General features: G+C 45.9%; 2 protein-coding genes across 4 annotated transcripts in view; both read right to left on the bottom strand.

Moving 5' to 3' along the window:
* Positions 1–26,468, bottom strand: part of VSIG10 (V-set and immunoglobulin domain containing 10) — a 497,585-nt gene that overhangs the window by 61,194 nt on the left and 409,923 nt on the right. The window lies entirely within an intron of this gene.
* NOS1 (nitric oxide synthase 1) overlaps positions 1–26,468 on the bottom strand; it is a 185,288-nt gene that overhangs the window by 146,420 nt on the left and 12,400 nt on the right. Inside the window, exon 1 of one of the 3 annotated variants that reach the window (XM_063144249.1) lies at positions 12,744–12,800. The exons of the other annotated variants lie outside the window; for them this stretch is intronic. The gene's annotated coding sequence lies outside the window, so the exon portion shown is untranslated. Of the gene's footprint in view, positions 1–12,743; positions 12,801–26,468 lie in introns of those variants that run through there. 3 annotated transcript variants of the gene reach the window in all.

Here is a 26,468-nt window from a genome sequence, read left to right as displayed (position 1 = left end):
ATCTACTTATTGATAGTAAGTACTTATAAACAGTAAGACCAACCAGGATACCATTTAAATTTTCCTTCCCAGGCACCAAAAGCTTTCAGACGAGCCCTGAAGGGCATGATCCGATCACAGTCACCTATATATCCTGCAAGCAGCTATATAAAATTACATTTACTATTTCCACAAGTACTCAACAGAATTGCCATTGGCACACTTTTTTCCTGTGTAAACCAAGCAGGCATCATTCTTCCACTCCTGTCTCTCTGGCAACGTTAGCCCTTCAAAACAAAACCCTTCTATCTATCCAAAGCCTGGCCTCATCCACACAGGGTAACAGCAGAAAAACTGCAAATAGAGTCAAAGCAGCCAAAGGCGACCAGAGCTGGGAACCGAAGCAGGAGAAAAAGAGGGGTGCCTGCATTGGTTTGGGCTAGGCCCTTTCTCTCAATCAGGGGTACAGACTCTCTTTCAGCCCTCAGGCTGGATTTGGGTAAGTACCTACCTTCTATAGGGTGACCATATGGAAAGGAGGACAGGGCTCCTGTATCTTTAACAGTTGTATAGAAAAGGGAATTCCGGCAGGTGTCATTTGTTAAAGTTAAAGCTGCAGGAGCCCTGTCTTCCTGACCAGATACCAAAGAGGGCAGGGCTCCTCCAGCTTTAACAGTTGTGAGGAAGAGTGAATTTCACGAGGTGGTGCAGGCATATAAATGACACCTGCTGAAATTCCCTTTTCAATACAACTGTTAAAGATTCAGGAGACCTGTCCTCCTTTTCATATGGTCACCCTACCTTCTAGTAAGGCCAAAAGCAAAAGGGGGCACCCCAAAGGAAAAGCAGTGGGGTCAAAACGACCAGCATCTTTTAGTGTAAAGCTCTAACTGCCAGTAATTGAGCCTCAGGGGAGGCATTCCTGTCTTTTAGAATTGGGAGAAAAAGTTTTGAAAAAAGCCCGGAAGCCATCCATGCATCAGTGATTGGAGGAGAGAGGGTAGGTCTCTCTGTTGAACGCTGGGGAGCTGGATTGGGACCCCAGGCAGGCCAAATTTGGCCCCTGGGGCCAAGATTCTGCATCCTTACTTTAGACCAGCTGAATAATCCCTAGACTCCTTACAGCCACCCTGATTCCAGTGGAGGCTGGGGTTTCCAATGTCGGTGGGGCTGTGAATTCGCTCTGGCTTTCAGTCAGAGTCAACCAGAACTCTAGGACCTTGGACAGTTCCTTTAGTTTTCTGACTGGTTCTGATTGAAACTCAGCAGCCCACTGGCATCGGAGGCACCAGCCTCCACTGCCTGAATGATCCCTGTTTTGGACTTCAGAAAAGGGTGCACTGCGTATGTACCGTATGGAAGCCTACAAAGCATGGCTGTTTTGTAGTGTCTGGTCATAAAATGTGCTTCCTTTTTACTCTGTCTAGAAAATGAAAACTTCTGTTTGGGCTTTGATACTGGCACTGCATGGGCTAGCTGAACCCGAACTAAAATAGATTCCCTCCCTGTGATACGCATGTTATCGTCCAGACAGAAAGACCATGATCTTCCTCTCCCCTCCCATATATAATTTATTTATTGCATTTCTATGCGGCCCAATAGCTGAAGCACTCTGGGCAGTTTGTAAACATCAAAACCATGAAAACCATTCAAAATTTAAAACCAACGACAGTATAAAAACCTCGCCTAAAATGCAAGATAAAACCACAACCAGGATAAAACTGAGCAGCAATGCAGAAATTAATACAGATTGGGGTGTGTGTGTGTGTGTGTGTGAGAGAGAGAGAGAGAGAGAGAGAGAGAGAGAGAGAGGGAGGGAGGGAGGGAGGGAGGGAGGGTTGAATTTTGTTTTTTTCACTGGGCTCCATTCACCAACACACACCACAGCACTGGGTTAGCACAGGTAAGACCCTGCCCTTAGCAGAGAGGATTTCTATGGCCTCCCCTGGGCTTTTGCAAAGCTTTCAGATCCTCCAGAAGCCTTCTGCTCAGGCCTGGATCAAACCAAGCCCGTGGCATGAATTCCCGGAGCTGCGGCAGCAGCCGTGGCTTTTTGGAGGTACTTAACTGCTCACATAGAAACTCCCAGAGCATCGCCGAGGGATTACAACGCTGGGGAGTGAGGAGAGAGAAAAAAGGCTCAACGTATTTATACTAAATGCTCCCGAGCCCATGTAAACCGTCTGCACACACACCAGATGAGAGTAGGTGGCCTGGCACAGAGACGGATTGGAATTGGGACCGACGCCAGAGCGGGTTGTTTGCTTGCTGGGCTCCAATTTAGGAAGAGGAAGCCTTGTGTCTATTCAATGCCTGGCCTAGAGATGGCAGTGATCCTTCATGCTGTACCCGTACCCGGTTACTTTTACTGATCTTTACGGTAGGAGCACAGAGGCGAATGTTTGAGCTGGTTTCAAAGCGGCAGGGTAGTAAACACAAGAAGTATGTGTGTGCCTGTACCTAGGGGGAAACAGACCAATTTCCTTCTCTCCCAGGCTTAATCTCTCACCTCAGCTTTACCCTGTGCTATCCTCGTATCCCCCAGATACGAGGGTAGCCTAACAAAAGCTCTGTTTGTTTAAATCTGCTCCTAATTTTAGCCTGGCTGCTGGACTTATGAATTTGGCCGCAGCCCTGGGTTGGGGAAACCCAGATTTCCGTCAGGTTGTGTGCGTCTCTCTGTGCCTGTGGGGGATGTGCGGACATGCATAGCTGTGTCTGTGTGCATCTGTCTCCCTGTGTTTGCATTTCCACCATAAATTGCAAATCTGGGATGGGATGCTTTACCACTCTTGCCCTTTCGCCCAGCCTGCCATGTCCTTCTCCCAAGCCAGATTCCCTCTAGCGAATGGAAGGGCAGAGGGACTCAGGCTGTATCCTTGGCATCTTCAGGTAGGGCTGGGGGTGGTGGGATGGGACCCTCACTGGAACCCCAGAGACACACTGCCAGCCAATGCAGGCATCGAATGAGCTAGATGGACTAGTGGTCAGATCTCTATGGTCCAATGCCTTGGGATGGGCTGTCCTCAGAAGGAAAAAGAAAAACAGAAGAGACGACGAAGGTGCTATGGAGAGGGAGGGAGTGATGGAGTGTGTGATAGTGCAGGTCCCACTGATACACCCTGTATAAAGGGTGAACTACGTATGGCCCATGGGCCTCAAGCAGCCCCACAGTCGCCCAATACTGTTCTCTCTCTCTCTCTCTCTCTCTCTCTCACACACACACACACACACACATTTTGACCGTCTCAGTGCTCTGTAGGTACTATAGAGCATAAAAAGAGTTAAAATTACCTTGCAAACAAGGCAATTTTGACCCTTTTGCCTCTTCAAAGACACTACAGATGACATTCCCCCCCCAGCAGTGTGGGAGGGAAGAGCAGTGGCCGGGGGGGGGGGAGGGGTGGCCGGGGGGGGAGGGGCAAAGTTTCCTACCCCCGGACTAAATACTGAACTTTCAGCCTCCCTAAGGGGGTTCCAGGCAAATTGTTACTGTGCTACATGCTAACTTATTTCTTATGGAATAGGCTTTCATAGGTGATAGCCTACTTCACCGGATGGACAAAGTGAAGGGAAAAGTTGTCCATTGAGGGATAGGAAAATTCCACATCCCTATCCTCCTCAGCATTTAATCATGACTCCTAGGAAATTCTGTCTGTCTATATGTCCTTGCAAGGAGCCGAGGGCTGCTAACACCCCGTATAAATCAATACAACACAGGGACGCCATTAAAACCGTAATTGAAAAATTACAAATACACAATAAAACACAATGAAACCATCACCAGAAGACCAGAAAACACGTCGCCGAAGTTGGTCTTTAACTGGCATCTAAATGACAATAGTGTGTGGGACTGTTGAATCTCCATGGCAAGAGAGTTCTAGAGTTGAAGAGCCACCACCGAGAAAGCCATGCCATGTGTTGTAGGCCCCCAGGCCACATTCCTGAAATATCCCTGTCCAGTGCACCAATTTCAATGCTGGTGTAATATGTTCACATCTTGCTACCCCTGTCAGCACTATCCATCTAATCTATCTCAATTTAGGAGATTAGCAGCCTACTTTCTTGTTCCTAAAAAGAAACCCACTCAAGGCAGCTACCAATATTATTAAAAACACACACACTATTAAAACCGACAAAACCCTCTCCAGTTCAGGTCCAGGTTATCTGAAAGACCGTATTCTCCCTTACGAGTCTGCCTGTCCTCAAGATCTTCAGGGGAGGCCCTTCTCTCGGTTCCACCACCATCACAGGCCCGGCTGGTGGGAACATGGGAGAGGGCCTCCTTGGTGGCTGCCCCAGGGCTCTGGAACTCCCTTCCCATGGAAGCTAGACTGGCTCCCTCTCTGGTGTGCTTCCGGAAGCAGGTTAAAACTTTTTTGTTGCAGCTGGCCTTTGGGGATTAATGTACTGTTTATAAATTGGATTTTTTTAAACACATCGTTTTAACTGTTTTAATAGTTTTACTGCTTTTAAATTATATATGGTTTTAACTTGGTTTATGGTTTAATCTGTTTTTAGCTGCATATATTTACTGTTTTATACTTCATGCTTTTATCTGTACGCCGCCCAGAGATCTTATTGATATAGGGCGGGATATAAATGTTTTAAATAAAATAAAATAAATAAATAAAAACATATTTTAAATGTTTTAAATGTTTTAATATTTTAGCTTGTTTAATTATTGTTTTAATTTTTTGGTATATTTCCATTTGATTTAATTGTGCACATGCTAACAGGTCTCGATGCAAACTTTGAAGCAACGGCTACAATTTAAATGGGAACACAAGACATCGCAGTATAGAGGGGAAGAGGGTGACCGCATGACGTGTGTCCCGCTGGTCAGTCTGCAATCTGGTTGCTAAGCGTTGACAGGCAACTTCAAGGCTCTCGCTCACTCTTTTTATGGCTCTCTGGGCAGTATCCAACTGTGTCGTTCCAGTAGCACAAACGATGCTGAGCTAGCGGAATCTAGGTTCCGAACTAGGCGCAAGAGGAGAATCCCAAGTCCCGTTGGCACAAGCAGAGCCGCGCAAGCGCGGTTGGGCAAGTGATCATTCAAGCGGGGTCACGCGGGGGTGTTGAACTGCTTTTGTCCAGAGGGCCGAATTCCATTACAGAGGAGCCCTCAGAGGAGCCCATCATTGTAGTGGTGGGGGAGGCCAAAGACCAAAGCGGCAGAACCAAAAATGCCAGCACAATTAACTTAAAGCTAGGGTGACCGTATGGAAAGGAGGACCAGGCTCCTGTATCTTTAACAGTTGCGTAGAAAAGGGAATTTCAGCAGGTGTCATTTGCATGCATGCAGCGGCACCTGGTGAAATTCCCTCTTCGTTACAATGGTTAAAGTTGCAGAAGCCCTGCCCTCTTGATCATATACATATGTTCCTCTTTTTCATATGGTCACCCTGCTTAAAGCCCTTACTGTGAGTAACTAACATGCAAATAAGCTGGAATGTGTTCAGAGGAGGGCAACGAGGATGATCAGGGGTCTGGAAACAAACCCTATGAGGAGAGACTGAAAGAACTGGGCATGTTTAGCCTGGAGAAGAGGAGATTGAGGGGAGACATGACAGCACTCTTCAAATACTTAAAAGGTTGCCACACAGAGGAGGACCAGGTTCTCTTCTCAATCATCCCAGAGTGCAGGACATGGAGTAATGGGCTCAAGTTACAGGAAGCCAGATTCCGGCTGGACATCACGAAAAACGTCCTTACTGTCAGAGCAGTAAGACAGTGGAACCAATTACCTAGGGAGGTTGTGGGCTCTCCCACATGAGAGTCTTTGAAGAGGCAGCTAGACTGTCAGGGATGCATTAAACTGGATTCCTTCATTGAGCATGGGGTTGGACTTGATGGCCTTATAGGCCCCTTCCAACATTTCAACCTTTCAGAATGGGGGGAAAAAACTGCAGAAAAGCCGAGAAACCCCCCAAACGATTAGTCAGGGGAAAGGGGGTGGGGCTAAAGGAAAGGAGGTGTGGCCATCTGGGCACCTGATGTTCTGCACCTCTGCTGTGATGAGACACCCCCTCCCCTGATCATTCGATTCTAGCTGTTCTAAAAACACTGTGAAAAGGGGGTTAACCATTTACCGAGGTTAACTGGTTCCCTGTTCCAATAAGGTTTTCAACGGACTTCACAGAGCTAAAAAGAACCGAGAAGTTATTGCCCACAACCCAGGATGAAAACTTTTATATTGCAGTGATGGGAATGACTCACGCACACAGCAGCACGAGGCTAATGCGCCCACCCCCTCCAAATTAACTTCACTGAAATACAAATAATGAAAAAAATTGAATCCTAAGAGGAGCTCCCCACTTAACCCGCTTCTGCAGACAAATGGCTCCGTTCATTGGAAGATTGTCAGCCGGTAGATTTATTGCCGAAATGATTTTAATGGGATATTGAACAAGCGCTTGTAACATAAAGTATTGTAATAACAGCACTTCCGGGAGAGGAGATGGAATCTCTCTTTGGGCATGCAAGCAAGATTGTTAAATTTAATTTAGGGTTTATTAGATGTTCATTAATTTGCCTGTCACCAAACCACTCCTCCTGGAGAGACCTTGCTATTGCTTCTGGAAAAAAAATAAAAAATAAAAAAGTAACTCCTGCTCTTGTTCAGCTTTGAGCACAAGAGTGAACCCCTGGATTTTGTAACAGGGTCAAGAATAAAAAGAAGGCCCTTATTCCTTTAAAGGTATTTGCAAACAAGGGGCTTCCAATCTTAGGATCGTTTTGGAAAGGTACATAGGAAGCTGCTTCATCATAAACGTAGAATCATAAAATATTAGAGTTGGTAGGGGCCTACAAGGCCATCGAGTCCAACCCCCTGTTCAATGCAGGAATCCACCCTAAAGCATTCCTGACAGATGGTTGTCCAGCTGCCTCTTGAAGGCCTCTCCTGTGGGAGAGCCCACAACCTCCCTAGGTAACTAGTTCCATTGTCGTACTGCTCTAATGTTTAGGAAGTTTTTCCTGATGTCCAGCCGGAATCTGGCTTCCTGTAACTTCAGCCCGTTATTCCGTGTCCTGCACTCTGGGAGGATCGAGAAGAGATTCTGGCCCTCCTCTGTGTGACAACTTTTCAAGGACTTGAAGTGAATCAGACCATTGGTCCATTTAGCTCAGTATTGTTGACGTGAGGAGTGCAGAACCTCTTGCAGTCTAGGGGCAAAAATTCCATTGTGGAGAAGCTCTCGGGAAATGCATTTCAGTGATGCACAGGGACAGTTTGGTCTAAGTTGTGTTTCTTGTAATTTGAACTTGTTGGTTGGAGTCCTAGCCTCTGGAACAACTGAAAACGAATATGCCCCATCATCTATGGGACAACCACCTTCAAATGTTTGAAGGTGGCTAACATCTCACCTCCAAATAATCTCTTCTTCAGGTTTTTCCAGAGCCAGTGTGGTGTAGTGGCTAAAGTGTTGGGCAGAGTCGGGAGATCCGGGTTCTAGTCCCCACTCAGCCATGGAAACCCACTGGGTGACTTTGGGCCAGTCACAGACTCTCAGCCCATCCTACCTCACAGGGTTGTTGTTGTGAGGATAAAATGGAGAGGAGGATTACGTATGCTGCCTTGGGTTCCATGGAGGGGAAAAGGCGGGATATACATGCAATCAATAGCTAAATAAAAAAATAAACCCAACTCCTACAAATTTCCCTTAGATCACTCCAAGCGCCCCTCACCATCCTTGTCACTCTCTTCTGGACACACTACAAATTCATAATCATGCAGAAACTGCAGCGCCCAGAACTGGAGACACTACTCCAGGTAGGATCTGATTGAAACAGGACAGAATGGCTCCATTACTTCTTGCAACCTGGACACTGTACTTATTTTGATGCATCCTAGAAAAACATTAGCCTTACACTACTGACTCGTGTTTACCTTGTGGTCTATTAACCACCCCCCTAAATTCCCCCCCCCCCACGTGTGCTGCTGCCAACCACATGTCAACTGTCCTGTATTTTTGCCCCCGGTTCTTCCTCCCTACCTGCAGAACTTCACATTCATTTCCGCTGAAATTAATTTTGTTAGTTTTGGCCCAGTTTCTGCATCCTGTCAAGATCATCTTGAATCCTGTTTCTGTCTTGGCTAGCCCTCTTGTTCACTATAATCTGCAAACTTGATGAGCATCTGCTGTACTCCATTCAATAAAGGCTAGTGTAAAGCCCATGTTGCTTGCCTCAATAAATAAATTTAGTCAATTTATTTATTGACTAAATATGTTTATTTTAGGGCTGTGCACAGCCCCCCCCCCCGATTTGATTCAGAAGCTGATTTAGAGGTTCCAAATTGGCCCTAATTTGACTCACGGTGCGTTGGGTCTGCACTGACCTGCTTCAGATCAGGATCTGAAGCGAGATCTGGACACCCAAAATAGTTGGCGATGTGGCTTCCACTGTAGTTTGAGACCTTAGACCTAGGAAACCTGAGAGCCCCTATCTTTGTTGAAAATGGCGACTGCCGGGTGGCTCAATTAAGTCCCTTGGGCAGGCGAGTGGTTGGGAGCAGTGGCTTCCCATCATGCAAGTTGGGTTGAGGCAGCCTGAAAAGCTTCAAACCACATTGGTCTGATCTGTTCCTGAATCCGATTCGGGCTGAGGTAGGCTGAATCAGCCTGCCTCAACTCAGATTCGCGGTTCGAGCCCAAAGCAATGCATGGACCTAATTTATTTGTGATGTGGTTGTTTTAATATGCTAATAAACTTATGTTAACCCTAAAGTGACTGGAGTGTCACTCACCCCACGTCTACAGCCTAAACCCGACACAAAATCTGCATGTGTGAATTGATTTCTATATGTGCAGATTTAGTAAAAACTACTAGGATTTGTTTTAAATTTCACAGGAGGCAAAGCTGGTCAACTAGATTTTTGTGGTTTTAATTTTTGTGAACCGCCCAGAGAGCTTCGGCTATTGGGCAGTATAAAAATGTAATAAATAAATAAATAAACTGGAGAACTCCGGGGGGCAGATTGGGAGGGCCAGATTTGGTCTCTGCACCTGTGGTTTGACACCCCTGCTATAAGCGATAGTATTTCATAAGGGCCAGAAGATTCTGTATGTCATTTCAGATTCTAGGATTCTTCTCCAATGATTCAAAACTTTGGGGTTTGAGCATCCCTTTTCCCTCTCTTACATCGCCTCGTCAACTCCACCTGCCAAGATTCGTACTGAGCAGTACAAGCCGAGGAGAAAGAAAGAAATAGGGCAGCCCCTCCAGAACTGACATTCAAGGAAAGTAACTATTGTGCGGCTTGGGAGGAAGAAAAGGAAGAGACATTCAAGATGTATGTTTTCTCTGTCATTCTGCATTTCTCGGATACTGGCAGAAACGTACCTTTGCAGAAGGAAAGACACACTGAAATGGCTTTGCAAGAGATTATTACATAAGGAGCTAGCGCAAGAGAAGGTAACATGGTGCCTGTAGACACCAATACACCCATGGACCCCTTTCCTGGAACCCACCCTTCCCACTTTTTAATAAATACATAAATAAATTAAAATCACTTCTTTGTTTTAACCAGCATCTGGGATTGCTGTGAAATCAGCTTCTATTGCTGCTGAAAACTGTGGCTCCAAAAGAGTTGTTTAGTATGTTGGTGCTCAGACCCCACCCCTGCCTTGCCCTCAGTATTTTGGGCAAATAGCTGACTTGTCCTTTGCCACACCTCCCACGGCAGCCATTTTGTGGCAGTGCCCAGGACAGATTATCAAATTGCCAAAAGAGCTCACAGCCCTCTCCCTGAGCTTGCAGAAGGATTCTCTCTGAAATGAAAGCCTCATTTCTCCAGATGTTCAAGTTTTGGTCTTCTCTTGCCTTCTTTGGGATGTATTGGATATGTAGTATTGGATATGTAGAGTCATAAAATTTCTAGAGCTGGAAAGAACCTTGGAGATAATTTAGTCCAACCCACTGCTTCTGTATAGGGTGACCATATGGAAAGGAGGACAGGACTCCTGTATCTTTAACAGTTGTATTGAAAAGGGAATTTCAGCAGGTGTCATTTGTATATGTGGAGAACCTGGTGAAATTCCCTCTTCATCACAACAGTTAAAGCTGCAGGAGCTATACTAGAGTGACCAGATTTAAAAGAGGGCAGGGCACCTGCATCTTTAACTGTTGTGATGAAGCGGAAATTTCGCCAGGTTCCCCATATATACAAAGGACACCTGCTGAAATTCCCTTTCCTATGCAATTGTTAAAGATACAGGAGCCCTGTCCTCCTTTTCATAGGGTCACCCTACTTCTGCACCTTCAACAGCTCCTTCAGAGTTCTACCTGGACCTGGAGCAGATTCAATGCCCCACTGGCTCTTACTGTTAGGAAAAGCAAAAAGAATCAATCCCCATCACAACTATTTTCCTGCCCCGAAAGACATCCAAGTGCCCCACAACAATTACTTCTGTCATTCATTCCTAAAAGCAGCCAGGGAGTCCTAAACCTGGGAAATTTTAACAGCTGTGAAGCATAAACAGCCCAGAGGAAGCCAAAACACTTTACCTTTGAGTAAGAACCACTTCAGATGCAGAGCTAACATCCACGGCCATAAAACGAATAAATAAAACCCAAAAGTTAAGCAGGGAAGAAAAGCGGACGAGGAGCTAGGACAGAAGGCGGGGTTAGCTCTCACCGAAAGGGGAAATGGTACGGCACACTCACTTACGTCAAGTAAATGAAGATAATCTCAGAGCTGCAGAGCAAACCAAGTGAGCAAAACCTGTCTATCGGGTCTTGCAAACCCCATGCTTAAGACTAGAGATGTAAAATTTCTGGAAATTTTGGATCGGGTGGGGGGACATTTTCCCTAATTTATTTTGGGGGGGGGAATTTGGGGGGGGGAATGAAAAACAAACAATACTTAGTTATGGAATGTAAATAAGGAATTGAAGGAATTCTAAAGCTAGGGTGACCATATGAAAAGGAGGACAGGGCTCCTGTATCTTTAACAGTTGCATAGAAAAGGGGATTTCAGCAGGTGTCATTTGTATATATGGAGAACCTGGTGAAATCCCCTCTTCATCACAACAGTTAAAGCTGCAGGAGCTATACTAGAGTGACCAGATTTAAAAGAGGGCAGGGCCCCTGCAGCTTTAACTGTGGTGATGAAGAGGAAATTTCACCAGATTCCAAATGGCACCTGCTGAAATTTCCTTTTCAATACAACTGTTAAAGATAGAGGAGCCCTGTCCTCCTTTTCATATGGTCATCCTATTAAAGCTGTTAAATTTTTCAGAAAAAACCCTAAAATGACTCTTGGGAAAAAGTGAAATAAAAAAACAACCTCTGTCCCCCACAAAAAAAGTTTCTGTCTTTTCCCCCAAGCCTTCACAGATCTACTTAAGGCATTCAAATACCGACACCGACACTTACACACTTACTCAAAGCTGTGAACACAATCAGATGGGGCTGCTATTAGGAAGTGGGAAGGCAACCTTTGGGCCCCATTTGGGAATTTGAGAAACTGGCTCATTTCAGACAACATGTTTCTCATTGGTGGTTTTAGAACTCCATGGTGGAGTTTTTATTTCTTTATTATTTATTTATTAATTACATTTCTCTACCACCCAATAGCCGGAGCTCTCTGGGCGGTTCACAAAAATTAAAAACATTCAAAGTTTTTGATTTTTTACACCATCGTTGAGAAATGTGTTGTCTGGCGGGAAAACTCCACCCCACGTTTTTTTTAAAAAAAACACTCCACACTGAGAATCCGTGCTGTGCAGAGGAGAGTTCCTGCACAACCGTTGTGTTGCATGTTGTATGGAGGGCTCCATGGAGTTTTGCGTTGCATTATGTTGACTTTTCCCACTGGCTACAGAGTTCGCTGGCAAGAGTGGCGAAAGGAGCGAGTGTCGCTCTAGGAGAGCCGCCGGGATTTCCCCCCCAGCAATGGCTGATGGGATACCATTGGGAGGACAGAGGGTGGAGGAACTGCCAATCAAACATCATGGTGGATTTTACTCAACTCCACGGGAGCCCACAGTCACACAATGGTGGAGTTAGAACGTGTTGTGTGGGGAGTACCTCCTAAAAACTCGACTGTTGAGTGGAGTTTTCACACTGCGTTGACTAACGTGTCGTCTGAACTGAGCCACTGTCTTGGGCACAGCCATAAAATGGCTGCCATGACTGGACATGGATAGTCCCGAAGGCCAAATAACCTGCCCAGAGTCATTCATGGGAAATTAAGATGGCAGCAGCTACAGATTCCCACATCACTTTGAAGCAATCCCATTTGCCAATGAGAAAACTGTGTGTGTGTGTGTGTGTGTGTGTGTGTGTGTGTGTGTGTATGAAATAAACATTGGGAGGACATGGGGATCTCCTGTTATTCGGGATAGATAAATCTGTCAGTTTCACTTTCTTCCAAATTCATTTTTTTAAAAATCTCAAGTTCTTTCCATCCCATTTATGAAGAAATTTGCACATTTTTGTAAGTTCTCATCAAGCAACGAACCGAATGCCGTATTTGCCCATCTGCGCTGGACCAATGCAACAGGTTTTGCAATTCCCAGCATAGCAATGGATGCCTGCCACAGAGCTGTTAAAGACGAAAAGGCTGTGAGAAAGAAAAAGAGGTGGCAACCCATACACACGGGTGAAAATACAGGGATTCGAAGTCAGGCCCTCTGCCTGGAGGGACACACATCTGTCAAGTTTCGCTTTCTCCCACCTGGGACTTTCTGCATGCAAAATAGGGGCTTTACCAATGAGCTGCGGCCTCCTTTGACCTACATGCAAGTTTCACTAACCTTCAACGGACTGTATAATACGCACGTCCGCAGCTCTGCATCAACAACCACCCGCTCCGTTTCCTCCCGTCCCTTCATAGATCATCAACCTGCCCTCATGGCAATGCATTCGGAAGAGCCTGGTGACAGAGGTGGTGGAGAATAAAAGCCCCAAATGAATTTGCCAGGAACTGAGGCCGCCCTTTTAGCAAAAGGTCAAAAACACTGCGCTGGAAAGCTATGAACAGGCTTTGGAGAGCTCCAGAGAGAAACCGTGCCCTTGGTACAGACTGGGTCTCCTGGATCAGGTTTCAAATCACACAAAACACTCAGAGGCAGCATCTGCAACGCCTTGGTGCGAGGGAAGCCAAATCTTCGGTCGCTTTCCCATGCAAGGGTTGGATTGCCTTTGAGTCTCTCCTGTGCGATTAATGTGAACAGTTTGACTTTACAGGAAATGGGAGGTAGGCATTTGTAACGCAAATGAACATTCTGGCCAATATACTTTTAAAACCCACACACATTCATATTTTTTTGATTTAGATTCTGCCTTTCCTCACAAAGAGACCATATAGAACAATCTATATAAAACCTAAGAGCGTAAGAAGAGGCCTGCTGGATCAGACCAAGGGTCCATCTAGTCCAGCACTCTGTTCACACAGGGGCCAACCAGCAGTCGACCAGGGAACCACCAGAAGGGCACAGGTGCAACAGCACCCTCCAGCCCATGCTCCCCAGCAACTGGTGTACATAGGCCTGCTGCCTCTGATGCTGGAGGTAACACACAGCCAACAGGACTAATAGCCATTGATAGCTTTCTCCTCCAGGAATGTATCCAACTTCCTTTTAAAGCCATCGCTACAACTTGTGTCACTACTGCTCCAGGAATTTACATCACATATAGACAACATTAAAATCACAAATAATACAATAAACCCATCATCTGTTTCAACTGAAAAATAAAACGAATTAAGAGCTTTCCTTTACCCTCAAAGCCTGCACAATTAAAGAGCACTTTAACTACCATCAAAATGACAGCCGTGTGGGGGAACAGCGAAATTTCTACCAGAAGAGAGTTCCAGGGCTGGGATGCCCCCACCAAAAAGGCCATGCCACGTGTGGGAGCCCCAAAGGCCACAGACCTCAAAAGTACCACAGGCAAAGCCTTTTGGCTGATCTTGAACCCCATGATGGTCTGCATTACAAACAGATCGAAGCAAGAACTGCTATGGTCTGTTCCAGTTTACCTTTCCTTATGTTCTTATTTAAATTATAATAATTCTTTTTAAATATACATCTATACTTACAAGTTATGATGTGCAATTTTTATGCAAACATGTATCATTTTTCTTTGGGGTGATACAGTTCTTTTTTTGTTGGGGGGGGGGTGATGCAAAAGTGGCTAGCCTAGATTCAATTGGCCCATGGGGAATATAGCCAGCTCTGGCTCTGGCTTCCCTGTAAATCTGTTCACTACTTTGGACTCTCTTTAGATGTGAAGCGGTACATTGATCTTGTAAATAAATAAATAACCTGCAAGATGGTCAACATTATATTGGCCTTAGGGTCAAAATGCTTCAATGCTTTGTTCTTGTTTTGTCTATCAGTAAGCAATGGCTATAAGCATCTCATTAGCTGTAAAATATCTCACTGATTGTAAAACATCTCACTGATTGTAAAACAAGAATACGTCTGGGGAGAAGGTGGTAAACACAGGTTACTGAGAGAACAACAGCTCGTAAATATGCTGGTGGATAAAGCTACTGGATATTGAGTATCTGCTTCAGACTTCCGGAACAGATACAACTTCTCATTGAGGTGGCAAATTTAGGTCTATGTAAAGTGCATCATAAAATTCAACGTAAAAACATCCTAAAAAACATTCTAAAAACATCTTAAAATTCCACTGGATAGGCCTGCCGGAAGAGATCAGTCTTGATAGCTTTCTTGAATGCTCGTAGACTGTTAAGTTGACAAGTCTCCTCCAGCAGGCCATTCCACAGTCTGGGAGCAGCAGAAGAGAAGGTCCTCTGGGTAACAGTTGTTAATCTAGTTTTTGCTAGCTGAAGTAGATTCTTCCCAGAGGACCTGAGTGTGCTGGGCGGATTTTACGGGAGAAGGTGATCCCGCAGGTAGCCTGGACCCAAACCATGTAGGGCTTTAAAGGTGATAACCAACACTTTAAACTTTGCTTGGAAGTATATGATTGATTCGGAAGATATGTTCCAAGCACATCTTCATAGCCATGAAGGCTAGAACCTTGATTATTTTAAATTACGTATTTATTACATTTTTATACCGCCTAATAGCCGAAATGCTGCATTTAAACTACAAAATGCATCATGATATACAGTATAAAATTTAAAAAATAAAGTTGCAGCTTCCTAGGTTCTAAGCATATCTTCATAGCCATGAAGGCTAGAACCTTGACTTTTTTTTAAAAAAAGAAAAAAGTTACAGCTTTGATTGCCTGACAAATAGGCTAGACAAATAGGCTGCCTTGATACAGAACTGCTTTCTCTGTTCCTATGTAACTATGATCTCCGTGTACTGGTGGCCCACCAGGGCTTATGGCTAGGAATCATTCCGTCACAACCCAAGAAGGCAAATAAACAACGCATAAAGGAATCAACGCAGCAGAGACCCCAGGCCGAGGACCAAGAGGCATCGTGGGCCCCGTCAGAAAACGCTCTGCCCCTCACGCCGCGATTTGCGCTAAGCGAGTCGCGGCGGTCAGAGCCACGCAGAAGCGCCTTTGATCCTAGATGCGATTGAGACTGACAACCCTTCAGAGACAGCGTTCTTTTCTCTGCATATTCCCAATGGCCAAGAGCATTTAGTCTGGCCGGGAAAGGGAAATTACATTACAGAATTACGGTTCATTTGCTGCGTCCCACTGGAAGTTCTGCAATAATCACCGGCCTCCTAACGCTATTAGCCAAGCATCTGAATTTTATGATTTCAGAGCGGTCGTCTCCCACTGCCTCCCCTCCCTTCTTGCACCAGGCTGGAGAGACAAAAACTGCAGAATCCTCAAGAGCAGAGGTCAAGTAAGGCAAGGGGTGATAAGGAGCAGAGGGAAACCTGCACTCTCTAATGCGCCAACTTCGGCACAACTGCTTTGGCTGGCGGACGGATGTCTTGTGCAGGGACAATTCCCCATTTGTTATCAAATACTCCCATGCTGTAAGAGGGCTGCTCTTTTGGAAGACACTGGGCACGGCTAGACGAGGGGGGTGGAGGGGGATGATCTCACGATACGATGATCGCGAGATCCTCCTCCTCAGTCTACACGGGGCACGCGACGTCCCGGAAGGAAGGGGATGTCGCGCCCGCCATTTTGTTTTTGTTTTTTATTCAAAGAAGAGCGCAGGAACACTCCTGCGCAAAAGTAAGTATTTTTAAAAAGAAAATACCTCTCCCCCCCCACCCCACCCCCGATGGGAGCTCTGTGCCCCATGCCCGGTTCCCGGTTCCTTGCGGTTACTCGCGAGGAGCCAGGACAAAACTGGGACAGCCAGCCACATGTCCCGCGGTCTCGGGAACGGCCTGAGACAGCAGGAAAAGTTGGGATGTAAGGGTAGGGCGATATCCCAGAGAAATGGAGGATCATCCCTCCCTGCTCCCGGGATCCCCTGTGAATCATGTGGATGCACAGGGACGATCCTGGGATATCGCCCTGTCTAGACATGCCCACTGTTGCATGCAGCGGGAAGAAAGCATGGCCAAGGTTAATTCCTAGAGAACCACCGGCTCAGTTCACACAACACTTTTCTCTACCCAGTGGGAAAACTCCACTCAACGGTGGAGTTTGTAAGGGGTACTCACCACCCAACATGTTCCAACTCCACCGCTTTGTGGGTTTGGCCTCCTGTGGAGTGGAGTAAAAGTCAATGCAGTGTTTGATTGAAAGTTCCTCTGTCCTCTCTCCTCCCAACGGTATCCCATCAGCCACTGCTGCAAAAACAACAATCCCAGTGGCTCTCCTAGAGCGGTGCTCCCGCCTTTCACCGCTCTTGCCAAGGAACTCTATGGCCACTGGGAAACTCCATTCCACTCAACAGGAAACACGCAACACAGCAGTTGTGCAGGAACTCTGATCTGCGCAGCATGGAGATTCAGGGTGGAGTGTTTTCCAAAAAAAAAAAAAACCCACCCACTCCACCGTGGGTTGGAATTTTCCCTCCAGACAACACTTTTCTCAACGGTGGTGTAACAACTGGAGTTGTTACACCACCATTGAGAAAACTCTTGTGTGAACTGAGCCACTGTTTAGTGGAGTTTTTCTTTTTTTTCCAGATGGCGACAAGTGAAGTGGGAGCATGATTCGGCTAAAATTGAAGGGTGTCAATTTCACTGACCCCTTTATTCTCCCCTGATTTAGTCACTGGGGGACACGAGGGCTTTAGTGAACGTTGATATGACTATGCCAAGCACATGTGACCCTGTTTCTGCCTCCAAAATGTTGATGAGCTTAAGGCGTTGCCAGAACCTAGAGGCTTAGACAAGGAGTGACAACATCCTTTTTAAAGTGTCACATGTGTGCATGCACACAGTGTGTGTGGGGGGGGTGACTCTGATGTCAGCAGGGCTATGATTCCGCTCCTGGTTTCCGTCAGATCTTTAAAGGAGCTATGACGGATTCTGACTCAAACCGAGAGCAGAATCACCGACCCACTGACATCGTAGCCACCAGCCTCCACTACACAAATACTCACTTAATTCCCTTCGCATACAAGACATGCATGAATTCTCTCTCGGTTATCACCTTTTCTACTCACAATGTCTTTCGCTTCCTCTGAATGTGGCTTTGCCTCTATTGTGTGAGCAGAACCATCCCTGGCTTCCACATCTTTCTTTGTTTCCGACACCTTTTTATCAGCATGTTATTCGTCCCTTTCAAAAGCTAAAAAAAAAAGCAAGCAAGCAAACAAACTCAGACTATTCAAGTCTCTTCCCAGGGGAGCTTTTTCCTAGCCCTTAATCATGCTGATCACCCTTGGCCAAGCCGGGTCTTGTCACCTAACATCTCCTCGCATGCTAATAATGAAGGTCAGTTGGTGGGGACAATCACAGACATTTCCCTTTTCGGGTGGGGTGGAATTCCCTCCTTATCAACCCCTAAGCCAACATGCTCTGACAGAATTCATCAGCTCGCAGGCTGACACAGGACAATGAATTAGTCTCTGGAAATGGAGGGGGAAGAGCTGGTACAAAACAGGGCAGCCTGTTTACTAACAGGGACTGGCCGGCGAGTTCACATTACGCCAGTCCTTTTACAACTTCATTGGCTGCCAGTCCAGGTCTGGGCCCGATTCAAAGTGCTGGTATTAACATTTAAAGCCCTAAACGGTTTGGGGCCAGGTTATTTGAAGGAACGCCTCCTCCCATATGTACCTGCCCGGACCTTAAGATCATCTACAGGGGCCCTTCTCCGTGAGTCCCTGCCAAAGGAAGTGAGGCAGGTGGCTACTAGGAGCAGGGCCTTCTCAGCTGTGGCACCCCGGTTGTGGAATAACCTCCCCAGAGAGGTCCGCCTGGCGCCTACACTGTACTCCTTTCGTCGCCAGCTGAAGACCTTTTTATTCTCTCAGTATTTTAACACTTAATTTTAACTTAAATTTAAATTTTACTGTTCTAACTCTGTATTTTAATCTTATATCAATTTTGCTGCGTGGTTTTTATCCTGGTTGTGCTTTTTACACTGTATTTTGCAATTGTGCTTTTAACCTGTTGGTTGTTTTATGATGGTTTTAATTTTTGTGAACCGCCCAGAGAGCTTCGGCTACTGGGCGGTATAAAAATGTCATAAATAAATAAATAAATAAATATAAATAAATAAATAATTAAGAGCCAATTCCTATACCTATATGTTAAAGCTCCATTGACTGCATGTGGAAGAGGAAGAGCCCTGAACATCGCTGAGGAATGGATCTTGATTCCTGGATTCATTAAAAACTTAAGAAGAGATTGTGCTGGGATCATGTGACGCCTTTACTGTATCTGCTGCAGTGGCTGTCAGAGGGAATCTACACGTCGTACTGAAGGCGCCTGCGTGCGCCTCCAGTGCCGCCTTTTCCTCCTCTTCGCCCTCCGCTGCCAGCAACCGTTTGCCTCTCCAAGGAGCGCGCAGGGGAGATCCCCAGCCACACCAAGTGGCTGCGTGGAAGGGGGTGGCATAGGAAGCAGGCTGGAGACACACATGCGCGCGTGCACACACACACACACACACACACACACAGAGACACACGCGCAGACATCCGGGCTCTTTGCACATGCCTCTTCCTCCCCCCGCTCTTTGCTACCCGGATCTACACAAAGAGTTTCGGGTGGCTCTTACCCCAGCAGCAGGAGGGTGGCGGGGATGCGGCGGCGGCAAGGACGCGGCCAGTTCCCCAGCCTCCTCCTCCTCCGCCTCTTCCTCCGTCTCTTCTTTCTCCATCTACACCAGTGGTTCTCAACCTTCCTAATGCCGCGACCCTTTAATACAGTTCCTCATGTTGTGGTGACCCCCAACCATAAAATTATTTTCGTTCTTCTCTACACGATCCATTGTCATGGGATGGTTTGCTAATGAAAATAATACATAACAATAGCTTTAATAATACAAAAGATGATACATGACATAGTTCAGTCAATACAGTTTCCTAAGACCATCGGAAATATGTGTTTTCCGATGGTCTTAGGCGACCCCTGTGAAAGGGTCATTCGACCCCCAAAGGGGTCCCGACCCACAGGTTGAGAACCGCTGATCTACACCATCGTTTTGAGGGCGGACTGGAGGCGCATGCAGGCGCCTTCAGTACGACGTGTAGATTCCCTCTCAGTTCATCTCTGAGTGCAATCCAAGATGCTGCATACAGCCCTAAATGGCTTGGGACCAAGCTAATTGAAGTGCAGTCTCTTCCCATGTAAATCTGCCCATCCTTTAAGATCACCTGTGCGGTCCTCTTGTGCGCAACATTGCCTTCTATGTAGTGTGGCCAGTGTCCTATTTCTAGTCCTCTATTTGAAGGCAGTCCTCTCTTTGGAAGGCTGTCCGGTCCAAGTGCATTTTTAAAGAGGAAGAATTTTAAGAAGGGACAGTAGGAGCCTGAAAGAGATTTAATAGCCTGGTCATAGACGATGGTCTTTACAGGGGGGAAAGTACGCAGTTCATTCCAGGAAGTCTTTCTGTCTGCTTTCCCAAGCTGACAAGTTTTGCTTTTGATATGAATCCAACATTCAATTCACCTATCTATTAAATATAACTATTCTACCCATTGCCCAAACTGCCATGCAGCTCTGCTTCTGAGGATACCGATATGATATTTCTATCAACAATTTAATGTTTTAAAAAACACCCCACCCCCCAAAAGCCACACTACATCATTTATAACTGGAAGGAAAGGTCATCTTTAAATATTTCTCATTCCTTATTGCAGTGACATATGAGTTCCAAAATTGCTCTCAAAAAGAAAACAAGTGTGCTCTTCAATCTCAGCCCCGCTGATTAAAATTTGCCTTGTTGATTAGTCAACTAAGGAAGCAGCATTCAAAACTTTTGACCACCGGGGAAGACAGTAACATGCCTGCCAAGGACCCCTCCCGCAGTCATCTACAAACAGAACTTTTGGACCATGTGGGGGGGGCACACATGCAATTCTCCTGGGCTGCCGTGGGCCTCACCATCACCCTCATGACCTGAGAGTAGGAACAGAAATCAATGCCGGAGCAATTCAGAGAAGCTTTTCAGGGGTCAATTCACAGGCTATTCCACCTTCAGCCTGGATCAACAGGGAGCGATACACAAGACAAATCTGCAAGCAGTAACTGGGGGTGGGCATCTTTGTTTGTTTTGGGATAATAATTTATTTTTCCAGTATATACATATAAACAAATGCTCATAAATAAATACATGTTCATTATACATTAACCCTTTTTTTTACCACCCAAAGTTATAAACATAATTACTTTTCATTTCAGGTTTCATCTTTTATCCCTTTTATTCCATTCCCTCCCTATTCCCTCTCCCCTGCCTGGTACATTTCTCATAAATTGTCCCATTTCTTTTTCTGGGATGTTATATCACTTCTGTTTATCTCTTCATTATTTTTATAGTTATTTTCTAACATTACTTCCTTTCAGGAGTCCCAGAGCGTCCTATAGGCTTCTGCCAGGGTTGTTCTGTTCATTTCTTTCTTCATATATTCTATATATATTTTGCCAATCTCTCTTAAAGTTATCTTTTTGTTTTATTCCTCTTTGTAATTGTAATGTCTGTGTCAATTTTTCACTAATTGCTATTTCCCAAATTTCCCTTTTCCATATAGCTACTGTCAGCATCTTTGCTGTTTTCCAGTTCCTTGCTATTAATTGCCTTGCAGCTGTCAGCATATATCCAATTAACGGTTTTTCTTTTATCTCTTTATTTTCTTTGACAAAGATATTCAATAATGCCAATTCTGGCTTTTTATATATATTTTTGAGCAGTATTTTTTTTTCAATTTCTCTAAAGACCCTGTCCCAAAATTTATTTACTTTCCCACAGTCCCACCACATATGTATTTGAGTTCCATTATCCTTACATCCTCTCCAGCAAGAGGGTATCAAAGTCTTGTTAATTTTTGCCAGCCTAACCGGTATCCAATACTTTGGTCCTCCAGATGCTTGCGGCTACAGCTTCGATTGCTGATGGTCAAGGTTGATGGTCCAAAACATCTGGAGGGCCTTATTTATTTGCCAGTAAACATCCTAGAAGAAAGTTGGCCATGGGGGCACTCCTGGATAATATCAGGAATGGGCGAATGAAAAATGTTTGGGATGGCTAAGATTCTCCAAAAGACATCTCTCTGCCCATCTCATGCCCAATTCCTGTTTGTGACAGCCCTGCAAGAACTGGAAAATTGTGCAAATTGAATTCAAATGTGAAGTGTGAATGAGCAGAGTTTTCAGCCTGCAGGAGAAATTTGTGCAAAACTGAACTGGGGAAAGTTGTGAAAATCTAATGGGAGGGGATGTCTGGCAATGTGTGACATTTCAGCTGACATGAAGTTTGGAGTTTCAAATAGGGCACACTCACATGCTTTGCGAGCAAAAACAAAATTATCGTGTATCCCTAGATAATATAGCAAGAAATTAAGATATGGCATAGAGCCTCCACTTTAATGCCAGATCCATGTAAATACAGAAAAAGAATGCTTTGGCAGCACTAAAGAGCACTAATGTGGAAGCAAACCATGAGGCAGCTGCACCAACCAACTTTCACCAGAACTGATCATAGAATCATAGAATAGTAGAGTTGGAAGGGGCCTACAAGGCCATCGAGTCCAACCCCCTGCTCAGTGCAGGAATCCACCCTAAAGCATCCCTGACAGATGACTGTCCAGCTGCCTCTTGAAGGCCTCTAGTGTGGGAGAGACCACAACCTCCGTAGGTAACTGATTCCATTGTCGTACTGCTCTAACAGTCAGGAAGTTTTTCCTGATGTCCAGCTGGAATCTGGCTTCCTTTAACTTGAGCCCGTTATTCCGTGTCCTGCACTCTGGGAGGATGGAGAAGAGATCCTGACCCTCCTCTGTGTGACAACCTTTAAGTATTTGAAGAGTGCTATCATGTCTCCCCTCAGTCTTCTCCTCCAGGCTAAACTTGCCCAATTCTTTCAGTCTCACCTCAAAGGGCTTGGTTTCCAGACCCCTGATCATCCTCAATATCAACCGCAACTGTGGCCTGTCCACATGTTCCATAAAAAAAATCCTACAAAGAAGGATATTCTACAGCCTCTAAGGGATGGACTAGAACAAGTGGTAGGGAATCCATGACCTTTCAAATGATATTGAACTCAAACTCTCATCAGCCCCAAACAGCATGACCAATGGTCAAGGATGATGGGAGTTGTAGTCCAACATAATCTGAAGGGTCACAGATTCCTTGGGTTTCCAGCTCCTTTCCTAGGTCCTTCCCCCCACCCCCAACCCAGGTGAGGAGATGGAAGAAAGTTGGGTGTTTTGTTGCTAGTTTGAGTTTTTTTCTTTTTTCTTTTCTTTTTCCTATTTTTTTGGTTTCAAAAGAGAGTCTGCCTCATCTCATGGCTTGAATATGCCTGCTGTTTTGATTCTCTTCCCTGGGAAATTGGATTTATCGTTTCAGTGGCCTAATCCCATTGTGTCCAATCCGGCTTCCCTTTAATTTATGGCTGCGGGTTGGTATTAATTGATGGACTGCAGAGGTTTCGAGAGGGACTAAATTGCTTTAAAAATAGCAAAACAAGGAGGGACGGATGGAAGGAGCTGAGCTGAGGAGCAGCAGCAGCTGTCCAGCCGAATCACCTAAGTTAAAGCCACTTCCCTGGAGGAATTTGGGGACCTGTAATTACTTTGGCTACCATCAGTCTAGAAAGCATCCCTGGCGGACTCTTGTGGGTAAACCAGCCATGAAAGAGTACGGGCCAGTCAATGACGGGGAAACAATGTCTGTGTCTACACCTGGGGTCTCCACTAATCATAGAATTATAAAATAGCAGAGTTGGAAGGGGCCTACAAGGCCATCGACTCCAAACCCCTTCTCAATGCAGGAATGTGCCCATGGATTCCACTCCTGTCCCCCACCAGGATCCCTGCCCTTCCTGATTTAAATGTTGCATCTTAAGACTTTTAAAATTAGGATCATAGAATCATAGAATAGTAGAGATGGAAGGGGCCTACAAGGCCATCGAGTCCAACCCCCTGCTCAATGCAGGAATCCACCCTAAAGCATCCCTGACAGATGGCTGTCCAGCTGCCTCTTGAAGGCCTCTAGTGTGGGAGCCCACAACCTCCCTAGGTCACTGGTTCCATTGTTGTACTGCTCTAACAGTCAAGAAGTTTTTCCTGGTGTTATTATTATTTTTCCTGATGTTATTATTATTACTATTTTAACTGGGAAGTTGCCACACTGCAAAACAAAATGCTGCCCACCCCCCCAAGCATCCTCTTTATTTGGATCCCAAAGAGTGTTTTTAATCTCACCAGTTTGCCTACAGGAAATGTTTTGTGGCCAGCCAGGCCCACCATGGCAGCCATTGTATGAGTTCAGCATTCCCCCATGGCAGCCATTTTGTGAGAGTGCCCATGACCCACCCTCAAAATTCCAAGTGTGCTCCCCGCTGCCAAAATGTTGAGGACCCCTTCAGTATGTGGCCTTAATCCTTCCCTTATGCCTTCATTTTCTGGATTGTCTCTCCTTGCCCAATACTGCCAAGGCAATACCATAGCAGAATCTGCAGAATCTCAAACATCTGCAGAATCAGGGACTGGCATTGCCAAGGAGCTCCTAGCAACCAGAGCATCATATGAAAAAGAGTAGTCTAAATCCCAAGTCCTCTACTGGTAAACCTAGCACATTGTGCCTGCGTTTGCGATAGAGAACAGCTGAGCCTGACAGAGTTTGGGGAGGAGCCCTTCACAATAACTAGCCGCAACACATAGAAGGAGCACAATATAAGGCGATCCTTAGATGCTGGGGATTTGCTGGAAGCAATTGTCTTGTTTGGTGCTCTGTTCCAGTCGCTTATCTGCCAGCTCCTTGACTGTCCCTGGAAAGACCTCAACTATTCTTCTGCGCGTTCCTGAAACCTTGGGTCCCGATGGCTACTTTTGGTATACTGACCTTGGACTGTTAATTGATGATTCTAACCACTGCTTATCTTGCAACTCCTGTGATTTACGACACTGAGCCATCTCCTTGCTGTGCTAGGTTTCTACTCAGAGACAGATTCCCACTCACACCAGTGTAGGGAAGCATTTTTCTTTTTAATGGGATCCACCCCCTCTCATAAGAACATAGAAGAGCCCTGCTGGATCAGACCAAGGGTCCTTCTAGTCCAGCATTCTGTTTACACAGTGGCCAACCAGCCGTCGACCCACAAGAAGGACACAGTGCAACAGCACCCTCCCACCATGTTCCCCAGCAACTGGTCCACACAGACTTACTGCATTGGATACTAGAGGTAGCACATAAACATCAGGACCAGTAGCCATTGATAGCCTTCTCCTCCAGGAATTTATCCAACCCCCTTTTAAAGCCATCCAAATTGGTGGCCATCACGACATCTTGTGTTAGCGAATTCCAAAATTCAACTCTACGCTGGGTGAAGAAGTCCTTCCTTTTCTCTGTCCTGATTCTCCCACCAATCAACTTCATGGGATGACCCCACAGGGTTCTAGTCTTATGAGAGAGGGAGAAAAATGTCTCCCTAGCCATATTCCCCAAGCTTACAGCCTCACTCTGTCGCCTCAGGACTCATTCTTCTATATGTATAGACCAAGCAGGCGCAGGCAGAGAGAAGCAAGGAACAGGGAGAACGAGGACTCCAGAAGGTCGTGAGCAAGACAGAGGTCCCTAAACCAGGCAATTGTAGAGGCAAAAGTCGTGAGCCTATCCCGAAGTGTATTTCTACCCAGTCTAGATTTGAGAGTAGGGGTTGTCCAATTGCTTGTTTATTCGTTCAGTCGTTTCCGACTCTTCGTGACTTCATGGAACAGCCCACGCCAGAGCTTTCTGTCGGCCGTCGCCACCCCCAGCTCCCCCAAGGTCAAGTCTGTCACCTCCAGAATATCATCCCTCCATCTTGCCCTTGGTCGGCCCCTCTTCCTTTTGCCTTCCACTTTCTCTAGCATCAGTATCTTCTCCAGGGTATCCTGTCTTCTCATTATGTGGCCAAACTACATCAGTTTTGCCTTTAATACCATTCCCTCAAGTGAGCAGTTTGGCTTTATTTCCTGGAGTATGGACTGGTTTGATCATCTTGCAGTCCACGGCACTCTCAGAATTTTCCTCCAACACCACAGTTCAAAAGCATCTATCTTCCTTCGCTCCGCTTTCCTTATGGTCCAGCTCTCATAGCCATAGGTTACTACGGGAAATACCATTGCTTTAACTATGCGGACCTTTGTTGTCAGTGTGGTGTCTCTGCTCTTAACTATTTTATCAAGATTTGTCATTGCTCTCCTCCCAAGAAGTAAACGTCTTCTGATTTCCTGGCTGCAGTCAGCGTCTGCAGTAATCTTTGCGCCCAGAAATACAAAGTCTGTCACTGCCTCCACATTTTCTCCCTCTATCTGCCAGTTATCAATCAAGCTGGTTGCCATAATCTTGGTTTTTTTGAGGTTTAACTGCAACCCCGCTTTTGCACTTTCTTCTTTCACCTTCGTCATAAGGCTCCTCAGCTCCTCCTCACTTTCAGCCATCAAAGTGGTGTCATCTGCATATCTGAGATTGTTAATGTTTCTTCCTGCGATTTTAACTCCAGCCTTGGATTCGTCAAGCCCAGCATGTCGCATGATGTGTTCTGCATACAAGTTGAATAGGTAAGGTGAGAATATACAACCCTGCCGATAGCTTGTTTTGAAGAAGGCGGGGGAGAGAGCTTCTTCCGCTCTCTCCTCCGCCTTCTTCTGCTGAGCTATCGGTCCCGGGCAGGGAGCAGGAAGCTGGGTAGCGGCGGTGGCAGCGCCAGCGCCGAGGACGTCTCATCATAGTTTCTTTTACAGGCAAGTCACATGATTGTCCTCAGAGTGCACTGGGGTCGAATAGATGCGCTCTGGGGATGACGTGCGGAAGGGCCCCAGGTGAATTGTGAAGCTGCTGCTCAGTCTGCTGTCCAGATGCTCACTGTGGAAGGGGAATTTCAAACCCTCCCCCTGTCCTCTCTCTACTTATGACCAGGGGAGGGTGGCGGCTTCAATGTCTGTATGGCAGTGAATCCGCTCCAGGTTTCAGTCAGAACCA

This window comes from Elgaria multicarinata, chromosome 18 (assembly GCF_023053635.1).
Source record: "Elgaria multicarinata webbii isolate HBS135686 ecotype San Diego chromosome 18, rElgMul1.1.pri, whole genome shotgun sequence".
NCBI classification, from domain to species: Eukaryota; Metazoa; Chordata; class Lepidosauria; order Squamata; family Anguidae; genus Elgaria; species Elgaria multicarinata.
This window is presented reverse-complemented; position numbering and strand designations above follow the sequence as displayed.